Source organism: Phoxinus phoxinus (assembly GCF_949152265.1).
Source record: "Phoxinus phoxinus genome assembly, chromosome: 1".
Classification (NCBI taxonomy): domain Eukaryota; kingdom Metazoa; phylum Chordata; class Actinopteri; order Cypriniformes; family Leuciscidae; genus Phoxinus; species Phoxinus phoxinus.
The window spans coordinates 35,513,473-35,535,787 of record NC_136876.1 but is presented as its reverse complement, the minus strand read 5'-3'; the positions used below and the strand labels follow the sequence as shown (position 1 = coordinate 35,535,787).

The following is a 22,315-nucleotide window of genomic DNA, read 5'->3' as shown; positions in this document are numbered from 1 at the left end:
GGAGAGGCAATCAAAGTTGGGGTGCCGAGAGGGCCTGGGTACAACAAAAAAAACTTTTTTTTTTTTTTTACCAATATTAGCTTTTGAGATGTCTAACTATGGGTTTTTAGGGGTGCTGAATCTATCCCAGCCATTAGTTTTGAGTAAAAATTACTTTTTTTGTTTTTTTGTACCCAGGCCCTCTGGGCACCCCAACTTTGATTGCCTCTCCAGGTGTTTCCCCGAGGATTTGGCCGTGGATAAATTGGGAGGTGTTACTAGACATCTATAGGAACACATGTTAAAAAAAGCTATTGGTAAGAATTTTTTTTGCAGATTGGCAAAAGAAATGCCTAACTTTCTCTAACTATACCTGGACTTACTTTATAAAATTAGTAATAAAAAAATCGCTCTTGAGGAAAAGCTAGTATGTTTGCTTAGCATACCGTCAAACACTATCATTTAGGCAGTTTAATATCATGTTTTGCTCCAAAATCACAATACATGTCAGTCGTGTTTGAAATTACTTCTGTGGTTTCATGTTGCTTCAGAGTGAGACTATATTATTTTATTAAATTCTATGATACAAGCTATGTTGATTAGCATTGCATTAAAGGGATAGTTCACCCAAAAATGAAAATTAGCCCATGATTTACTCACCCTCAAGTCATCACACCTAGGATGACTTGAGGGTGAGTAAATCATGGGCTAATTTTCATTTTTGGGTGAACTATCCCTTTAATGCAATGCTAATCAACATAAAATGCTAATAAACTCTCGTGGTTTAAACGAACAGGACTGTGCAACAAACTGAAGCTCCTCTTCTATTATAGAAATAATAGAAACATTTCTCTTCAAAATTGCTAATTCGTGACTGGTGTTTTGTTGCTCTTTCCTCTGATTTTCCACGTTCGTCATTACGCTGTGCGTCGGGTCAGGGATTAGTCTTCTACAGGAAATCGATGCGTACAGCCGTCTGGCGGAAGCTAGTGATTGTAGCTTACAAAGTTTTAAATATGGGTATTTCATTACACAAACGCATGGCTTCACTCCAATATGCTTTTATTAACCCGTTAGAGTAAAAGGGGAGCACTTTTATCATGGATGGATGCACTTTTTTGGGCTTCAAATTTTCTCCAGCCATTCACTGCCATTATAAAGCTTGGAAGAGCCAGGACATTTTTTTTATATAACTCTGATTGTATTCGTCTGAAAGAAGAATGTCATATACACCTAGGGTGACTTCAGGGTGAGTAAATCATGCATGGGCTAATTTTCCTAACCCTTTAAAGACATACATCACTCTTATGAAAATACCTGAGATAGCTTGATGAACACAGATATATTATTGCTATCATCTGTTTGTCTTCATGTTTCATCAGTCAAAACGTCTCTATTTGCATGTTATTATATCCACATAAGGCATTTCCTGAAATGTCATAAGTTTAATACTATGAATCTCACTTGTGGACTTTCTGCGTGAGGGATGAATCAGTACTGGGCTTCCAGTATGACTGAAACAGCACGCTCCATATCGCTATCATCTCCCCATTTTGGGTAAAATAGAAAAATAATACTAAAGTACTTTGTAACATAGTTACTTGAGTAGTTTTTATTAAGAAAACTACTTATTTACTCTTACTTGAGTCATATTATTTTTCAATACTTCTACTTGTACTCAAGTCAATTATTACTTAAGTAGCAATACTTTTACTTAAGTACAATTTGTTAGTACTCTTTCCACCCCTAGCCCAATACGCCTCACAACAGAGGAACCCCCCCTGGACGATAACAATGGAAATGTTCAAGAGCTTTTTTTTTTGTAGCTATGACTTTAAAGTAAATGCAGATACAGACGCTGTATATACGCTGGAGTAAAAGTGCTCATCAGGACTGGTGTGTTGTGTTTTCTGCAGAAGCGTATCAGGGAACTGGAGCATTGAGTCTCAGCAGAAGCTGGAGAGCAGCCAGCGACAGGTGAGAAACCCCAGTAAACCACCTGCTCAGTCCACGACTGATGACAGTAATGGAGAGATACAGTACGCACATGACTCATCTAATGGCATTCGACTGAATGCGTCCAAAGCCAGAAACAAATACGCTTGTTGTCTTGTCTTTTGGAGGGATTCATTTACGAATCCTCCCCAAATGGTTTCAGTTCTTTCGAGTCATTCTCATTTTCCCGCTCTACATGCCAAAGAGCTGTTGGTATGTTTTCTCTGATGTTTCTCTGTGGAGATCTCTGGCAGGTTAGAACAATTAGGGAGTGCATATAGGGGTATTTAAACACAGTTCTGCTCATCACTGCTTGTTATTAGTAATCTCAGCCCTGGCTCATGTGGATGATTATGTTACATAATACCTGTTGTTATTGCCTGCTCTAAGTGCGTTTGATTAAATTGCTGTGGGTGTAGATGTGTGTGTGTGTGTATGCGTGTGCCTGGCAGTTGCCATGCAGCAGCGTGGAGCTGAAAGCAGTAAGCTCTCTCCTGCTCTCATCTGAATTACCTGTCCACATTGATTAGAGGGACTACGCACGAATGGGATCTTAGATTTTCTAGCCTTCAGAATTAAGATAAGCCTCTCTGTGGCCGTGCGAGTTACACCCAGTTGACCCTTCTTTCAGAGTGGCACACCTGCAGCTGTGGGGCCCTGAGACTCACAAATCACCAAGGGTCTCGAACTGTTCGACTAACTAGCGCCGTGCCTGTTGTTTTTCCCATTTCTCTCTGCCTTGTGCACCCAACCGTTTCTTTCCAACCACTGCTGCCTCAAATCCTCACCTGCTTCACAGCATCCCTCATTACTAGCATCCCTGAACTGGAAAAAAATATATGAAGACTTCAGATGCAAAAGCCTCTAAGTGCCATCTGAAATTGTATTCTAGAATGATCATTTTTGTCAAGCTTGTATGTTTATGTTCAGTTATTTCACTTTAATGGCAATGAAAATTACCTATTAATTGTCATTAAAGTGAAATTACTGAACCTAAATATACGAGCTTGATGCTCATTTTAGAAGAAAATTTCTGATGGCACTTAGAGGCTTTTGCATCTGAAGTCTTCATATATATATAAGTATATATATATATATATATTTTTTTTTTGTCTTGTTTTTCAGCTAAAATATCCAAGCTAAATTTACTTGAGAAAATACATGATAATATTTTTTTTTTTTAATAATTATTAATTCATTTTAAAAATTAATACTTTTATTCAGCAAGGATTTTCAAATAAATGTTGTTCTTTTGAAATTTGGATTCATCAAAGAATTCTGAAAAAATGTTTATGGTTTCCATAAAAATATTAAACCGCAACTGTCCACATCGCTAATAACTAGAAATGTATCTTGAGCATCAAATCATCATATTAGAACGATTTCTGAAGGATCGTGTGACACTGAAGACTGGAGTAATAATGCTGAAAATTCAGCTTTGCATCACAGGAATAAATTACATTTTCAAATATTTTCAAATAGGAAACTAATATTTTACAATATCATGGAAAACATTTGGAGACTAAAATAAAAATAAAAATAACAAACTGCATACTGTGTATCCTGACCTACTGCATTATTGTCTGGTATAAACCGCTCCACCTCAAACAGAAGGGCCCTGCAGCCGGTTGTAAAAATGACCAAGTCCATTACTATTTTCTGGCTATATGGACACCTACACAGAGAGGTGTAAAAGGATGGCTAGCGGCATCAGGAAAGATTCGTCTCACTCGTCCCATTGTATGCTCACACTCCCACCATCTGGAATGAGGCAAAGGATCGTCCAGAATAAGCAGGCAATGGAAGAGACTTTCAGTGCTAAATGATAGTTAGCATTTAAATGCAGCTGATTTGCAATTAAAGCTAAAGTGTGTAATCTCTTTAATGTCTCAACATACAGAGACAACAATAAGTAACCCATAAGTAAGCACTAAGAAAAGCTAAGAAAATGCACATCTTCACATCCAGCTCAACTCAGTAACATTGCCCCAACCAATGGTGTGAGGTTTGGGCGGGACTATCTGTTTGGCTGACCAATAGCAAATGGGGGAGGTATTTTGCAACCTTAGAAACCTGTTTGAGAATTTTCCTATATATCTTCCCATATACTGATTTCCTGTTTTTCATGTTTTTGAAAGAGGTCTCTTATACTCACAACGCTGCATTTATTGGACCAAAAAATACAGTAAAACAGTAATATTATGAAATATTATTACAATTTAAAATAACTGTTTTCTATTTGAATAATATAAAAAAATATAATTTATTCCTGTGAGGGCAAAGCTGAATTTTCAGCATCATTATGCCAGTCTTCAGTGTTACAAGATCCTTCAGAAATCATTTGAATATAATGATTTTATTATATGTACTCCAGTCAGTGTACTTTGTGTTTTTGTTATATGGAATTGATAGTCCTTTCCTGTTTCCAGTGCCATGTTGCAGTCAGTTTGTAGTTTTTTTCTGTTAATAATCAGCCTGTCTGAATTTACTCAGTAAGATTATATTTTTTTTTAAGAAATGTATATTTGTATTTAGCAAGTATGTATTAAATTGATCACAATTAAGAGTGAAGAGAGTTTGTTTAAAATAAAATCAGTTCTTTTGAACTTTTTGTTAATTCATATTCTTTTTCTGTTCAGAACGATTAAACTTGATTTAGTTTTTGTTTATGTTCCTGTTAAAACTGTTTTCGTTCCTTGAACCGGTTGAGAGCCTTGACTTAAACCGCTATTTCTTTCAAATATTGTGTGGCTTTTCCCCATTAAAGACAATCTCTTAGTAACTGGCAGTTTAGCACCACATTTCCGATTTCATAACAATGATTCCCCACTGGAAAACAATGAACATGCATGTGACACTATAGGCCGATGACAGGAAGTGCCTAGCTGTTGTAATTCGCATTCAGTCAGGATGTGAGGAGTCAGAACTGCTATTGTTCTTCCTCCTCTCGTCTTCGTGCTTGTCGGTGTCCTGCAGTGTCCACTTCTTCTGCTATTATTCTCTGCTTATAAGCCATTCACTCCCACAGGGGTTGCGTTGAAGAGCTTTATTGTCTGCTTTCAAACTTGGCACAGTAAAATTAAAGTGTCTTCTTAAAGTGGGTTTGTTTCCGTACTTATCGTTTCTTAATCCCAGGGTAATCGTTTTCTTACCACCAATCCCATGAGCCTGGCGGCCCTAGACACTTTGCTTGGGTGGCTCCTCGGATGCTCCAGACCGTCCTAGAGTAGAATGGACATATGTTTCTATTAGAATCGGGAGGGTTGGCCAGCTTGTCCGTGTTTCTTTCGCAGGGTGACCGTAAATCCCTGAGGAATACACAGTGATTCATGGGGTCTGAGAATAACAGCTTCTTAATTGGATTCATTTAGTCCTGATCACCGTCCTCATTAGCACCATTTGTGCGTAGCGATGTCGCCTCATTCTTTTATTGCCTTTCACTGCCTCTTCCCTTCCCTCTGGAAATGTACAATTATCTTCCGCAAATGAATTCTAGCCTTACGCCGAAGCACGGCGGATCGCGAACGCGCCGCCCTCTCTTGGTTCGCGGTATCATTGCAACTGGCAACATGCGCACACATGCAGGCTTTATCTCTCCTTCGCATGCACATACATCTAGGTCAGGAGGAGGTTCAAGACATATGGCTCTTCTCATGTTCGCCTGCCTCTAATCCCCGTAATCCATTATTTGTCATGCTCGAAGTGCAGGGTTCGTATTGGAGGTTCAGGAGGAAAAGAGGATCAGGGCAGGTCTGAGAACAGAGCTAAGGGCCTCAGCAGCTGGCGTTATCTGAACAGGGGCGACAGAAACTTTTGCATGTACCTGCATCCCTCAGGCTGCCGCTGCTCCTCTCTTCATGCGGAACATACATCTGCCAGCGCTCGCCGTGATGCACTTGTGCTGTTCTATTAAAAGCTGTCATGAGCTATGACTCCTCCATGTCAGTCATGACTCTATGAATGCACATGTGTTGGGCGAAATGTCATTTCTCTGGTGTAGCTGTATTAGGGCTCTGAAGCAGTTACTAACATATTTATTTGTCATTTATGAAATGAATTGCATTTATATTTGTAAGACTTTACAGTACTATTAGGTTTGTCCAACATGAAATATCATTAATACAAACGCATTTTTACAGCACAAATTAGTTAGTTTCTTCATGCACCAAGTAATATTTTTAACATTTTATAAATTAAGTTTATATATGTGACCCTGGATCACAAAACCAGTCACAAGTCGCACCGGTATATAAGTGGCAATAGCCAACAATACATTGTATGGGTCAAAATTATAGATTTTTCTTTTATGCCAAAAATCATTAGGATATTAAGTAAAGATTATGTTACATAAAGATATTTTGTAAATGTCCTACCGTAAATATATAAAACATCTATTTTTGTGAGTGAATGCAGCAAAATCGCACCCCCAGATTCCAGATGTTCAGATAGTTGTATCTCTGCCGAATATTGTCCTATCATAGCAAACCATACGTCAATGGGAAGCTTATTTATTCAGATTTCAGATGATTTATACATCTAAATTGCAAAAAAAAAATACCCATGTGGCTAGTTTTGTTGTCCAGGGTTACATATTATGAACAAACATGAATTAGCAATGAACAATATTTTAAATGAACATTAACCGATAGTGAAGGGGGTTCAACAGTTTACCCCAGAATGAAAAGTTCTGCCAGCATTTACTCATCACATTAACATGTCGTTCCTAGTCTGTATGACTTTCATTTTTCTGTGGAACATAAAACAAGATATTTTGAAGAACGTTGGTAACCAAACAGTTTTTGTTCCCATTGACTTCCACTTTATTTTGTAGTCCATATAATGGAAGTTGGTAACCAACATTCTTCAAAATATCTTCTTTCATGTTTCACAGATCAAAAAAGTAATAATGGTTTGGAACAAAAAGAGGACGAGAAAGCACCCTCTTTTTGGGGTTGAGTGTTGTTCATTGTTAGCTAGATACCTTTATTCATTAATTTATTGGTAATGCACAAACTGAACCTTATTGAAAAGTGTTACTAATATACACATATTTGAGGAAAGCCCTCTAATGAATATCATTTGAAGATATTACACTGTGGAAGAAGAAAAAAACATTGCATTGACAGAAGCAATCTGAGGTCGACATTCACAGTTCACTCAGCGGCTTATTTCACTCATGCAAGACCGACTCTTATCCGCTTCAATGGGTAGATACTCAAATCACAAAAACGGTTTGCCATATTCACATTTAAATAACATATTTCAAATTTGACATGAACTGTCCAATACATGTTGTCTTTTATAGGTTTGTCCAGCTAATGTGCATGTGTAGTCCCAAATGTGTATCTCAGGACACTGATACCAGAGCTTCTAATGGCAGCTTTAGTGACGCGATGACTTTACCAATCGTAGAATGTTTTTTTTTCTTCTGGTGGCCGAGAGAGCTCAACGTGATGCAAGGAAAAACATGCAGGTATAGAAAAAAAACACTCACAATGCAACCAAATGCAGAAACGCGCTACAGATAGCACAGACCACAATGGAAATGTTTCAAGGGGACCCCAACAAGTGACGAATGCTTATTGGTCAATGTCTACTCATCAGAGGGGTTGTCGAGGTTTTTTGTTTATTTTAACATTCTGATTGTACGTGCGTTGTGAGTATTTGCAGTAGGGATGTCCCGATCAGGTTTTTTTGCCCTCGAATTTTTTTCTATTTGCATGTGTTTTCTTCAGTTGCAGCGCGTTAAGCTCTCTCAGCCACCGTACTTTTTCTTTAATAAGGCAGGACTTTTTATTCTTATGATATTTTTTTCATTGTTGGGCAATGTAAACTTGCAAACTTGTCTTTGGCCATTCTCTTGCTGTTTTTATATTGTCTTGCACAACAGTATGCAGTATTTTTCACGATACTTTGTTTAGAGAACATTTTCAGTGAATGGTTTCTGCTCTTGCTAAGTGTGCTTTGGCACAAGCTGCAAAAAAATATATTTTGTAGAATTTAAATACAGTGCATGTTTAATTGTGTGTTTTTTTAATAATAATACTATAACAATTCAGATAAATTATTTGATATTAATAAATATTTTTCTTTTGTAGTAATTGCACAAAATGTACCCTTTTTAAAGTAAAAAAAAAAAAAAAAAATGATATCAAGTATCAGTATTTGACTTGTATTTCAATAGATTGTGAGACGTCTTGAAAAAGTGAGCAGCGAGGAAATTACAGTCATGTACCGGCATCAGTTCTTTTAAATTAGATATTGATTCGTATATCTATTAAATACATCATTGGAATGGTTTCCTGTGTGTTATAGATGATAATATGAGGGCATGCGCTGATGATGTGTGAGGTTTTGTGTGATTTACACTGTGTGCGGTGTGAATCTGCTGGGAGATGAGCTCTGTGTGGGTAGCTAAAACACCCCGCGCTGGTACAGACTCATGTCAGCGCGCTTGTTGTGTGTGTGGCCCAGATGTCACAATAGGGTTTGTACCCTATGCTTATTTACATCAAGAAAATAGGAGGGGTAGTCTGAACACAGTACACAAATAAGACCATAACTCAGTCGACTCGCACTCCGGGCTCTTTCCATCCATGCATGATTCAACAACTGCTGGATTCACGTCGCCCATCGAGACTGGAGTCGCGATCGCTCTTTGAGGGCATTACGCTGATGGACGCATGTCAGGCGGTGCGTATCAGTGGCGTGACATACGAGGATAATTTGCTGTCTTACACCCCAGCTGCTTAATGGATTCGAAAGGCAGGATATCTAACAGGCAGAACAGAGAGAACAGAGAGACATTTCTCTCATCGGCTCTGTCTATGCCCCTCTCCTTCTGCGGTTTAGGCTACCTGTCAAACCGAGTCCGTATATGCAGCAATATGGGGAGATCGTTCAGAATGGCTACAGTATGTTCCCACAGCAGCAAAATACGGTTGTCAGACCTGTTTTACCAGCCTATACAGTTACATTCGCACATGGTTTAGTTCTAAGTCTAACCCAGAGTGACGTGCCTTTATGTAACTAAACTGACTTCCTTGAATCTTCAGGACTCACATTTTGAGGGTGAGATGAGGTTGTGCTTCGTCTTTTAGCTTTTAGATCCAGCCGCTGTTTACCACCAGAGCTGCTCCCGTCAGTTTTGTGGTCTGAGCACGAACCAAATGATGCACTCTGCAATTCAAAACTGCTGGTGGTTAATTAAGATTTGATGGGTGAACTTATGATTGCACTCGTTTATTAAATAACATCAACTGATAAGACTTTCCAGTGTTGTGGATTTCGCCATCTTAGATATTTACCTCTGTTGTTATGGTTACAGCTGTGGCAGAGATTTTCTTTCACTAAGTTACGTGGGTGCAAGTCAAAAACACTATGTAAAACTGAACATAATACAATGACATAGAACAGATTTTATAGACCCCTTTTCAGCACTGAACTCGTTGTGTTTTGTCTTCCGGTTTGTTTTTCCACGGCATGAAGGTATCTTGCGGATTTATGCCGCTATTTCAAAAAACAAAAACTTCCCGGTCATCTGACGTTAGTTATGACATCTGCTTCAACCGTCATGGGACCGACGTCATGGTTTGGTGCATGCAGTCAGGCGGTGAATACAATCGGTCACAGGCGATCTACACTCCGATCCAGAAGGGGGCGCATGCAGTTATGCAACACGGTTTGCTAACCGCCACAACATAATCTCATGTAGCATTACATTTACAGTACCTTTCACTAGAGAAATGAACTCTAGAGGGGAGCATTTCACTAAATATATGCACTTATATATTCATTATATTTATTTTACCTGTTAGTAATGTCTTCATTATCTTAATTTTTTAAATATATCTTTTCTTTTTTAAATGTCATGAAAACAAGTTATGACAGGAACTGTGTAAATTATTAGATTTCAAAAATGAATTAATTTGAAATGTTAAGTTGCAAAACCTGCTGTATGAACAATTTGCATGTTTTTTTAGTGTTGATTATTATGTCTAAAAATAATTAGCAATTGAATTTAATAGTTTGAGTTCTGTTGTTAATTGTAACCTTTAATATTATAGTGATGTGCAAGAAAGGGCTCCCTAGTAAATATAGTTAACTGCATTAGCTGAGATAGATTTGTTTTGTCCTTAAAACATTTTTAATTATAATTTAATTTATTTAAAAAGAGAGAAGAGTATTGCAGAGGTTTTTTTCAATAAACCAATGTTTAATAAATGTTGTGTTTAGTTTTCTCCCCCCTGCTGTACCGAACCGTGACTTCAATACCGAGGTTTGTATAGTCAATAGTCATGTTTATGTACCGTTACACCCCTAATATACCAACGCTATCTCACGACCAATTCGTACGAATTTGTACGACCTCACTCGTACGAATTTGTACGATTTGTCTAAACCCATGTGATGGGTAGGTTTAGGTGTGGGGTCAGGGGTAGGTCATTCGTATGAATTCATAAGATTTTGGCTTATTCATAAGAATATGTACGATTTAGCAAAAAACGTACAAATTCGTACGAGTGAGGTTGTATGAATTTGTACGAATTAGCCACCTCGTAAAATTCGTACGAATTGCCGTGAGATCGGGCTCAATATACAGGCTTTCCAATATTGTTTGAACCCTGTTTCTTGAAACACATAAAACTGTTGTTTTAAAGCTCGTTTTGTCTTATGCCGGGTTCAGACTACACAATATTTTTGTCTGTTACGATAGTCAATGTGTCAGATTATGTGATTTGGACTCCTCAATTCTTGTTGCGTCGTGGACAAGAAACTATACGTTGCTCCCGACCAATCATCGCTTGCCATCTTTAATCACATGTGTGAATTCATCAAGAAGGTGGCATGAGCGTAAACAAACAATGGCGACTGAAGTGGCGTGTCAGCTTAATGCTAATTCCAGTACTCACGGGGTGCTGAAGCGCCTCCGGTAGCGTTTACCAGCATTTATCTTTTTTTCACTCTCCATAAACGCAGCAGTATTGTTGCCGTAACTCTAAGAACCTTTCCTCCATTACACCTAGTAGCACCTATACCCATCGTCTCTTTTTAATTTCGCCATGTTTGAAAGCTGTGTACAGAAGAGCTTCTGTGCTCTTATTGGTTAACATTACAGATGTAACGGAACCCGTCGTGGTGGACCAGGAAAAGAATAAGCGTACTAGTCTTTCTGTCATGACGGTGTGAAGCGTCAGAGATGCGCTGTCAGTTATTGTCCACTATGACACATTATTATACGAGATGAAACGATTGATTCTTGTGTTCTGTTGTTGTTTACGAATGACACCCTACGCCAAACGGATCGTGCCAAAATCGGGCTGATATCATAGTCTGAACCTGGCATTTAAAATAATTTTAATTCATCTTGAGTCCCCCTAATGGCCCCTCCGGTTGAGAACCACTGGTTTTGGGGACATTTCAGTAGGTAAATTAGCTTATCGGTTTAGCTGGTTTAAGCAGGTTTTACAAGTAGAGTTACAGGCATTATTCACTGCTAACACAAGAATAGAAAAGTGATGTATGAACAGGATCGTTTGAGAGTCACACCTGTTAGTAAATACAGTCGTCAGTCCCAAACACTTTGATTGTGTGAACATAGCCAATTATCCGAGCCTCTTTAAATGAACAACCAAACAATAGATAATTAGCTATTTTCTCTTAAGATCTTGTGTACTGTGTAACTAATTACATTTCAAATCAACAGGATGATTAGAGTGTTGCTCGTGATGCCTGGCAGGTGTGACTAAAGGAAGGGGGAACCATGGTGACTTTGAGAGTTTGAAAGTCTTTGTTTTGGAAGAAACAGCTGAGCTGACAAATCTTTTCTTCGTTCGTACCGTGATGTTCCCGTAGGACTTATCAGTTGAAAAGAGAAATGTCCTTTGTTGTTCTCCAAACGCTTCCCTGAGTTACATCACATTTATACTACTGTGCCCAATAAAAGGGAAGCGGTCCACAACACACAGAGAGGCAGGGACAACCAATCAAATTGTCTAAAATACTATTCCATTTATATGTATTGGAAGTGTCAAAAGCTATACTTTATCCTCCAGTTTCACAGACAATGCTTAAGCCTAGTTCCAGTATAAAATGCATATTTAAGCTGTTTTAACTGAAAGCAACTGGCACTGATATATCTTAAAATATGTCAAAGTGTTTTGTCTTTAGATGCACACCAGTAATATTTTTTTAAGGCTATGAAACCTTTATGACTGTTGACTTGATTAAAAGGATATTTACATTGAGTCATGCACTCATTTTACATGTTCAGGACAACAGTAGAAGAAATCCTTTTCAACCAAGCATTAACAAAGATCACTTTGAGGGGAGCTTTTGAGCATCATTAGTTGTGTACATTTCAGACTTATTTACTGACTGAAGGCATGGGAAACTAATTAAGTGAAAGACACTGAACGGGCACTCATTAGGCAGGCTATCCATTTGTGCGTGCAAGCGTCCTGCTGGCTCCTACTGGAATAGGCCGCTTGCGGATTCATTGTTCTAATGAAGTTGGTAAAAGCCACCCGGTGCCAGCATAGTGACAAATCACTGTCAAGCTCCCACCAAGTGAGACATTTTCAAGACAAACAGTAAAAAGTCAAGCATATTCATTACTGGATAGTGATAAATTACAATATGTGACCATGAGATGATAGTGGTTATAGAAAAAAAAGGAGAAAGAATTTAGACATTTAGACAAGTGCCAAATAAGAAATATAGGAGAATGTATTTCATGCTTTTTAGGTGTTGTAATAAAATTACGGAGCGTGGTGGTGGAAAAAAAATAGGATGGGAGATTTTTTTTGGGGAAAATCTTTTGCACTCCCTCGAGAAATTTTCCGTTCCCTCGCAAAGATATTTGCGTTCCCTCGCAAAACTTTTGCGTTCCCTCGCAAAGATTTACGTACCCACGCAAAACCTGTTGTGAGCTCGGACAGACACTTCCGGCTTATGTCCCGCTGGCAGTGCTTCAGAGCTCCGTACGTTAATGGAGCGTTTCATAGTGTTTGAACTTGGACTCAAATATAAAGAAATGCGGTCAGTGCTTAATTCAAGGAATTCGTGGAGTGGGCAATAGGCCTATATTCACATAGGCTACTAGTTAACGGATATTTGTGAGCTAAACGTTGTTAAAACACAAAAGAGACCTATTTACAATCACAGTAACCAGACAATGAGCTACAACCCACTTTTCCTCAAAACGAGCTTTATATTATAAATGTCTCTAAACAGTCGATTGAGAGAAAAGTCTGAATAAGGGGTCGTCTGCAAAGTGCAAATCCCAAAACCCTTTGGCACATTTTATATTATTAAACATATTCAATGGCTTCATCGTGACACACTGTACTGTCACCAAATTCAGTTCAAACATCACTGCTATCCTGCTGGTTATACTACAATACTATATTTGATAAAAATGCATTATTTTTATGATTAGGCCTATTTATTATGAAACAATATCAACAACTTCACCCTTTATAGAAAAAAATATTCAATAACTTCACACTGGTATACAGTGTAATGCCATCAAATTATAATTAGGCCTATTATGTGCAATTATTCCAAAACTAAGTGCTGTAGCCTATTTACATTAGAGCAGTGATGTGTGAATTTAATTTGGTGTGTTACAGTGAAATTATTGAATATTTTTCATAATATAAAATGTGCAAAAGCAGTGTAGTATCATGACAAGTGGGATACCATTGATGTGTAAACTGAATTGGGTGGCACTACAGTTTGTAACATTTAATTTAATGACTTTTTTTGTAGTCACGTTTTTGGGTTATATTGCACTTTGCAGGCGGTCCCTTCGGACTTTCTCATAGACTCTCAGTCGCTCATAGAGATCCATTTAGCCTATATTAAAAAGCTCATTTTGATGGAAATTTGGTTGTAGCTCTACGCTACTGTGATTGTAAAGTATAGGCTAATTTGTGTTTTAACAACGTTTAGCTCACGAGTTAGCCTATTGATCGGAGAAGTTCGAATCTGTGAACATATAGGCTAACTCCACCTTGAGTTAAGCATTGACTGCATTTCTTTATATTTGAGTCCAAGTTAAAACACTATGAAATGCTTCATAAACTTATGGAGCTCTGAAGCACTGCCAGCGGGACATTAAACAGGAAGTCCCATACGGAAATGTAATATATGTACATATGAAATATACATATATGAAATATATCCACATATATAAAATATATATACCCATATATATGCCCATATATAAAACCTATTAGAAAATGGAACAATTGACATATAAAACCAGCCCATATATTTTATGTATGTATAATAGTGTTTTTTTACATAGCCTACATGTCACATATATAATTATCAGTTTTCAAATAGAATTTGTGTAGTATTTGTTTTGTTTTTATGAGCTGGTCAAGAAGAGGTCAAATAATAATAAATAATACATTTTATTTTTTAAAAATTCGAAAACGAGATAGAAATTTAAAGGTAGGGTAGGTCAGAATTGTCTAAAAAAAACTTTTATTCAAATTTGTTTAAACTGTCTTTATATACCAATGCATAATTAAAATGTAAGTACTCTGATAAAAAGAGTATAAAAATCGAGTGACTCTAGACCGTTTAATCTTCATTAAACACAGCTCATTAATTCCATTCACTCCCACCTAAAAACGGGTGCGCGACTGCGCGCACGTGGGCAGAGCCAGTAATAACGGCGGTAGTCATGGCGACGTCGAGTGACAGTCGCGCAAGCCAATCCTGTGATTCGTCCCGAATGGAAATAATGAGCTGTGTTTAATGAAGATTAAACGGTCTAGAGTCACTCGATTTTTATACTCTTTTTATCAGAGTACTTACATTTTAATTATGCATTGATATATATAGAAAGTTTAATCAAATTTGGTAAAAAGTTTTTATATAAATCCTACCTACCCTACCTTTAAATGAAATGTGGATAATGAGATAGAAATGGAAATGAAATGTGGATATGTAGACTTGATCTGTAGACTTGAAATAAATAGTTAAATAGTAAATAGTTTGGCATATATAAATTAAACATATCGGTGACATATGGTTAAAACATACAGTATTATATAAGTAATAATCATATACATCATATTAATATATGTCAATATACTAATTTAATATGGCAAATTTATATGTTAAAAACCTATATCAACATATATGTATGTATATATGTGATAGCAATATATTGTCTTATACTTAACATATATGACGTCGTCATTAGCGATATAGGGACATATATGTCATATATTACATTTCCGTATGGGGTGTCTTTGCGAGCTCACAACAGGTTTTGCGTGGGAACGCAAATATCTTTGCGAGGGAATGCAAAATTTGTGTGAGGGAACGCAAACGTTTTGCGTGGGAACGCAGATATCTTTGCGAGGGAACACAAAAGTTTTGCGTGGGAACGCAGATATCTTTGCGAGGGAACACAAAAGTTTTGCGTGGGAACGCAGATATCTTTGCGAGGGAACACAAAAGTTTTGCGTGGGAACGCAGATATCTTTGCGAGGGAACGCAAAGTTTCTCGGAGGAATTCAAAAGTTTTGAGGGAACGCAAAAGGTTTGTAAAAAAAAAAATCTCCCATCCTACATTTTTTTCACCACCACGTCCCCTTAGGAGCTCCGTAGCTAACACTGTTTGAACAACTAAGAATAAAAAGGCCAAAAATGTAGTAGCATTACACATTATTTCTGCTCCCCATGAGATCTAGCAGTTGACTGGAGATAATGATATGGCATGAGAAGCCCAGCTAGTATAATATAATACAAGTACTGTAGTTTGTCTAGGGGAAAACACTAGCCAGAGCTTCTGTCCGCGATAAGATCTGTTCCCGCATGATGCAAATTGATCTGGGAGTCAGTCCAAACAAGATGTATCCCTGTGTGTGTGTGTGTGTGTCTGGGGATGCCAGAGAGAGGTCACTCATAGGTGAAATCACCATCTCTATCCCTGCAGCTTTTTTACTAGTTTGGTTTGGCATGCAGTTTACATGTTGTGTTGTTGAAACCAAAGATTGTTACATTAACACATTTTCTGTATAATAAATATAAAGGAAACACTTATGTATCCCTATAAAGCCACTTTTTGTAATGTCTAGTGAATGTTTTGCTCATCTTCTACAGTCTCTCTATATGAATTATTTTAATTTGAGGGATTTCTCCCAAAATGATTGATATGTGATTATATGTTGTGTTGAGGCCAAGTCCAAGCCCATATGGACTTGTCTCGACTACAACACAGTGTGATTAATGTTATGCATTAATCAGCATTTCATGTTATTAATTAGGTTCAATTTTGAGTCGATTGACAGTGCTAGTAATTCCATGTACAATGAGTAGCACCTCCTCATCAAATCCCTGAGTTCAAAGGCATTCTGGAGGACAAAGTTTCTGAGTTCATTTGCTGATGCCATTTGAAAGGCTCTCTTTTAAAATGGAGGAATCAATAGTGGGATTAAATCCTTAGAGCTGGACCAAGAGGGAATGAAACTGAGGGAAAGAGAGACAGATCTTTCACTGTGATCTTGCATCACAAGCAGTCTCGCCAGCACTCAAGCCTTATTTAAAGCCATTGTGCTGGAGACATAACTGCAAATTTCAGCAACCACACACGATAATGCACTGCATGGGTCTGAAACGGGTCCAAGTCTGTGGTGATTTTATGGAGTGTTGGAGAGACGGGGTATCCGTCACCCTGAGCGCACGTGTGATGTGGAACAGCATGAACGTGGAAACGTTGAACGCCGTTCTTTGAGAGTCGCACTCAGGTGCACACAATTTCTGCCACGGCGTGCAAGGGCTCGATGAATAATACATTTGGTTCAAAGGAAAACATTTGGATTACTCAAGAGCAAAGACAAATACCTTTTAAGTTCCATTTGATATGACACGCTCAGGTAAATTATTCATTCTCTGACGGGGAGGATTCGTGACGAACCTGACAAATGTTGCGTTCAAACTACACGTCTGGTCTGAGGTAGGCCTGTGACTTTTTGTGCCACTATAAGTACCTCTGAAATACTCTAGGTTTTGGATGTTTAATCCAACCTGCAATACTGTGGTGTTTTTTATGCATTTAACAGTAATTTAACAGATGAGGTTTGTAGTTTAGAAATTACCAAAGGGTGTTGTAAACCACTTTAACATGCACGCTCGGGACAGGATGCCTGCAAGGGAGCAAAAAACATTTTATTGTGTCATTAGTCTTGTTATACCGAATCATTGAACATATTATAAATACACACATGCGAGAAAATACAGAATGAAAAGCGAAGAGATGTAACAAATTTCAGAGAGATACACAATATATTGGTACTGTGGGATATCGGTCAATATTTGAGGATTTTAGATTGTTTTTATTGGTGAATATATATTATGGTTATTTTACCCATTTATTTATTTTTAGATTAGATTACCTTTGCAAATCTCTAGCAAATATTAAAATGAATACATTTTTTCATACTGTACATTATAATGCTGTGATGCCTGGATTAACTTGTAGCATTTACAATTATTTTATTTATTTGTTTATTTTTTATATATTTAGACGAACAACGAATAATTTTAAGCTCTGCCGTCTGTCTTTCACACTGTTGTTCAGAAGTTTGGGGTCTGTACGTTTTTTTTTCTTTTCTTTTTCAACATTATAAATGCAATAAAAAAGTAAAAACTTGTAACTGGCAGTGTTTGATAAATGGCATGTGAGGAGATATGACTGTCTAATGACATGTAACTGCCTAAATGTCTTTTTGATAAGCAGGGGGCTTTTGGATGAATACTACACATGTGACTGTGCAACAGCTGTCCTACCAGCTTTGAAGAAAAGCACATTTGCTGTGAAATAAGCTCCTTTCATTCACACTCACAGATGCGCCATGTTTCAGCGCCCCTCACCACATCACATAACCAACATGCTAAATGAATAAACCATTTATGTGACTTTGGCTGATGGCCGCTCATTCAGTCGAAGTAATCTTGCAGTTTTGATTCGTGTAATGAATCACATTGATAACACTAGGCTCAGAATTACAGGAGAACCTCAAAATCTCATCTGCCGAATGGATTGGGCCTTGGCCTCCTCCAAACAGCCTCGGCTCATCAATCTGTCTTGAAACATTGATTGGCACATCATTGCTGTGAGATAGTTGGAGCAGTGGATGTGATTGACACTGCGGGAGTCCCTATTGGGCGCCAGCTCTGTTGGCATAGTCACCCTTTTCTAATGAGGAGGACCCGGTGTAGATGCACGTAAACAATACGGCGAGTGGAGAGTGCAAAGCAGGAGGGCAGGAGTAAATGTGCTGTCAACAAGCAAAATATATATTTGTTGGGGGAAAAGCTATGCTGCTTCGTAGCAATTGAAAAACAAAGGTGGCGTCTTGGCTGATGTTTCTAGGCTCATTTCCTGCCCCTCTAATTATGATTGTTTCAAAAAGCAAATATCATAAGATTTTAATCACCTACCTGTTTAATCGCACTTCAGAGTAGCATTACGGTTTGCTAGCAGCGCTTTTGCTTTTGTTTATGCTATTTACAGCCTTAGGTTTGATGGTAATGTGTTTGAAAAGGGGTTCAATTTTCCACTCAGAAATATTTAATGGATCAAGTTTAATCATGTCAGGTTATTCATTTAAAGAAATCACCTCAGAGGGAGTGTTTCCATTTCTCTTCAGTCACTCTTGAGATGCATTCGTCCTGACATAGGCTTAATCGGCGAGCGTTAATTGCTCTTCCTCCTTCTGAAAGTCTGAAAAATGATATTCATTGTGCCACAATCTATTTCAAGTGAGTTAAATGATTCGAATGAGAGGAAGTAGCGTAATAGACTGATTGCTGCCAGCAATTATGTTTTATTAAGTCAAACTGAAAATGCACTGGTGAGAGTCGCTGTGCCAGGAATACATAAATTATTATCTGGGAATCATTACCCTGTGAATTTTATGTTTTTTAAAAAAAACTGCATGTTGTTCCAAACCTGTGTGGATTTCTTTCTTCGGTTGAAGACAAAATGAGAAATGGTTGTTCAATTATTTGCAATGGTGATTGAAGATTTTAAGCTTCAGAATGGATAAAAAAGTACCTTAACTATATCATTTAAGTGGTCTCCTGTGCTTTATTCCACACCAGTGAACTGTTGTGATTAATTGAACTCAAGAATCAAATCGATCTGATTAGGGGACCAATCTTTCAAAACAGTTTTATGAACTGCATCAATAGATTCATTCAAAAGGTCTGACTCAAAAGAATGATTCGTTCACCTTCTCTCATGATTTCTCGATACAGTTAATAATGTAAATAGCACACAAAGACTTGAAATAGTGCACAAGTCTTAAATCCTGTTCACATCAAGGATGAAAACGATAACCATAAAGATTAAATTAATGGAGTAAACATCAAAATTATAATGGTAGCGGATCAATTTCAGAGCGATTTATTGCAGCTGATTAAAAGATAAAAAACACTGACAGCCAATCAGATTCCAGCCGGCAGCTATGGCATACAGTAAATGTAGCCTGTGCATAATAACCAATGCATTGGTGTAAACACTAGTATAGTAACATAATTATCGTTCTTGGTATGACTGGACCTTTTTGGATATGTATTTATATGGATATATAAATTTACATGGATATATATGGTGCTGTTTTGTCACTGTCATTGTGGCAGGGTGTTCTTCAAAAATTCACCTTTTGTGTTCCACAGAAGAAATAAAGGTCTGAAACAACATGGAGGTCAGTAAATGAATCATCATTTTTGAGTGAAGTATTGCTTTACTGCAGTTAAACACTCCTTTTAGTACTCATTTAGAGCTTGAAGAGCATAAAATGTTACAATAAATTCTCTGGGAACAGCCTCTTTCCACGGTATATAATGTATCTGGTTTTAGATGATTAGTTTAAACAGAGCTGAACTTCAATTTACATTTAAATAAATCTCACGATTCTATTCCATTTGAGTCTGTTTTATATGCGCAGACGTGTGTGAGGTCTGCAGCGGTGCTTGTTTTAACACTGCTGTATGTGCGGCATGCATGTCTGATGGCAGACCGCCTTGCTGAGCTCTCTGTTGCTGAATGTTTGGCTGCGTGTCAGCATTGTGGCTTTATCTGATCCACAAGTGCATTACTAGTTCCTCTAAGTCCCTTTAATGAATCAACTGTGGCAAGACCCATCAATACCCAGACGTTGACTAATGCCCTGAGTGCAAACACTCTGCAAGTGAATCTTTCCATTATTGAGTGTTCTCCAAGTAAACGGACAAAACAGACTGCATGAGACCTGCATGCAATTATCTCAATATCGATTGAGGAATTCCATCACACTTGGGTGTTTTCTGCTTTTTTAAGGAACATATTTTATTTGGGTCCGGAATTGCATGCTCTAAGGACAATATGCAAAGCTAAAGCAATCTTTATGTTTGCCCAAGGGAATGGGATTCTTTCTCACTGTGGATGACACTGGATTCCTTGTACTTTATTTCCTTGTACTAAACTTTATTTCAGGTTTTTCGGCTGTGCAAAGGCAAAATACACTAACTACAGATTAAGTCTCGAGTCATGGCCAAAGTTGAGTCTCTTAGACTGTGATGTGACCTGTGACAGACATTTTTTGGCTCAGCTGTGCTGAGATTCAGAGAAAATGGAGTGTGAAAATTGAAATCAAATCAATCAAAATTCAATCAAAAAACCTCTACAACTTTTTCACAGTTTCATTGTTGGTGTAGGTACGTGGTTTTGCCTGTTTAGGGCAGTATTAAAGACCCCATGAAATCCAATTTTCCAATCCTGTTAGTCCATTTCGATCATCTCTGTGATTCTCAACCTTTTTGACACAAAGGCCCTCCACCTCTTATAAGCTATGAAATTCCCAGTATTATGACAATACATTTCTCATTTCTGCTGCTTATTAACAGAATCGATATGTTGATATATTAAAGGAGTTAGCCATCATCATTTTATGTTTCCAGAAAGTTCAAGAACTGCATGTTCTTCAATAAGAATAATAGTTATTGAGAGGACAAAGAGAGTTATATGATTGCAGTTTACAATTAGATTTTTTTTTTTGTTGTATTTTTAGCATTTGGATTAGAGTTAGATTATTTAACTTTATTAATAATTATTAATTTAAAAACTTTTAAGTATTTAAAAAGTGGGCCCTCTAAAAGTTTGCTGAGACCTCCTAGTGGCTCCGGACCCCTTGTTTGAGAACCACTGATTTTCAGTGGCAGCAGTTGGGTTTTAAAATAGAGGATGCTCAGTATAATTTTTTTGTGCATAAATGCTTTAAAATTGCGTTTTTGGTTGCTTTTAAAAAGAAAATGTAAAGAAACTGACTGACACATCCAACAAAGGAGGAGGAGGCAAAATCCATAGCTAAAGACTTTTGCCTCAAATGGTAAAACATAAAAATAAATAGCCAATCACTGTTGAGTATTTCACTGTCAGCAGTTAAAGTGTAGAGGAAAAAAAATGCATAACAGAAAAGGCTAGCCTCCCTTGGTATATCAACCAATCATCACAAAGACGTAAATTACGTGATATTAGTTTAAACTGCTACAGCGGTTAAGTACACCACCATAATTGACATTTTAGCTTATTATACTTAGAAATTACACACTTCACTCCCCATGAAATTAAAATAAAAGTTTTTAGCTTTTAGTATGAATATGTTAGCCTTACTGTTAGCTAGTGTGCTCGAAAACAATGACCAAATTCACATTTAGAAGATGTAAGCATTCAAAACTTGCAGTCTCTCACTTCCGCAAAAATGGATCAATGATTTTGATGACATCACGCTGCACTTCAGCTTCTCATCAGATTTCCTGTCCAATCAAATGCTCTCTAGAATCTAAAGTGTCCCATCCCCTACACTATAAATAGACGCTGAAGCTGCGGCTAAACTTGTTCACACATTTACACATTTCTACATGATGAATGGCACATAGGGCTAGGGAACGATTCAGACAGTGTAAATAGTATTTCCATTGGGACGAATGAAGTCTGGTTTCACATTATTGACATGCGAACCGACGCAGCGCGCAGTGTCTCCTTCGGTTCAGAGGCTTGATAGTATATCAGACCCATTTGAATTCTGCACAGAATGCTATATTTTAAAGTGATATGAAGGAGATTAGGAGGAAACTCAACTGCTCTGGCCAAGCTGGGAAATAAAAGAAACGCTATTGGCTATTTAAAAAAAAAGGGAGGAGCTGTTGCCCTGTCTTCCTGTTTCAGTGGAAATTGAAGTCAACGGATTAAAAAATTCTGCACGTTTCAAGGCATTTCAGTGCGCCTTTAAGGAACCATATTTTCATAATCCGAGTATTAATTGTTGACGGT

General features: G+C 37.6%; 1 protein-coding gene across 1 annotated transcript in view; it reads left to right on the top strand.

The window, feature by feature from the left end:
- Nucleotides 1-231: 231 nt before the first annotated feature.
- Nucleotides 232-22,315, top strand: part of elfn1a (extracellular leucine-rich repeat and fibronectin type III domain containing 1a) — a 93,984-nt gene continuing 71,900 nt past the window's right edge. Inside the window, exons 1-2 of the mRNA XM_079609612.1 lie at nucleotides 232-296; nucleotides 1,896-1,956. The gene's annotated coding sequence lies outside the window, so the exon portion shown is untranslated. The remainder of the gene's footprint in view (nucleotides 297-1,895; nucleotides 1,957-22,315) is intronic.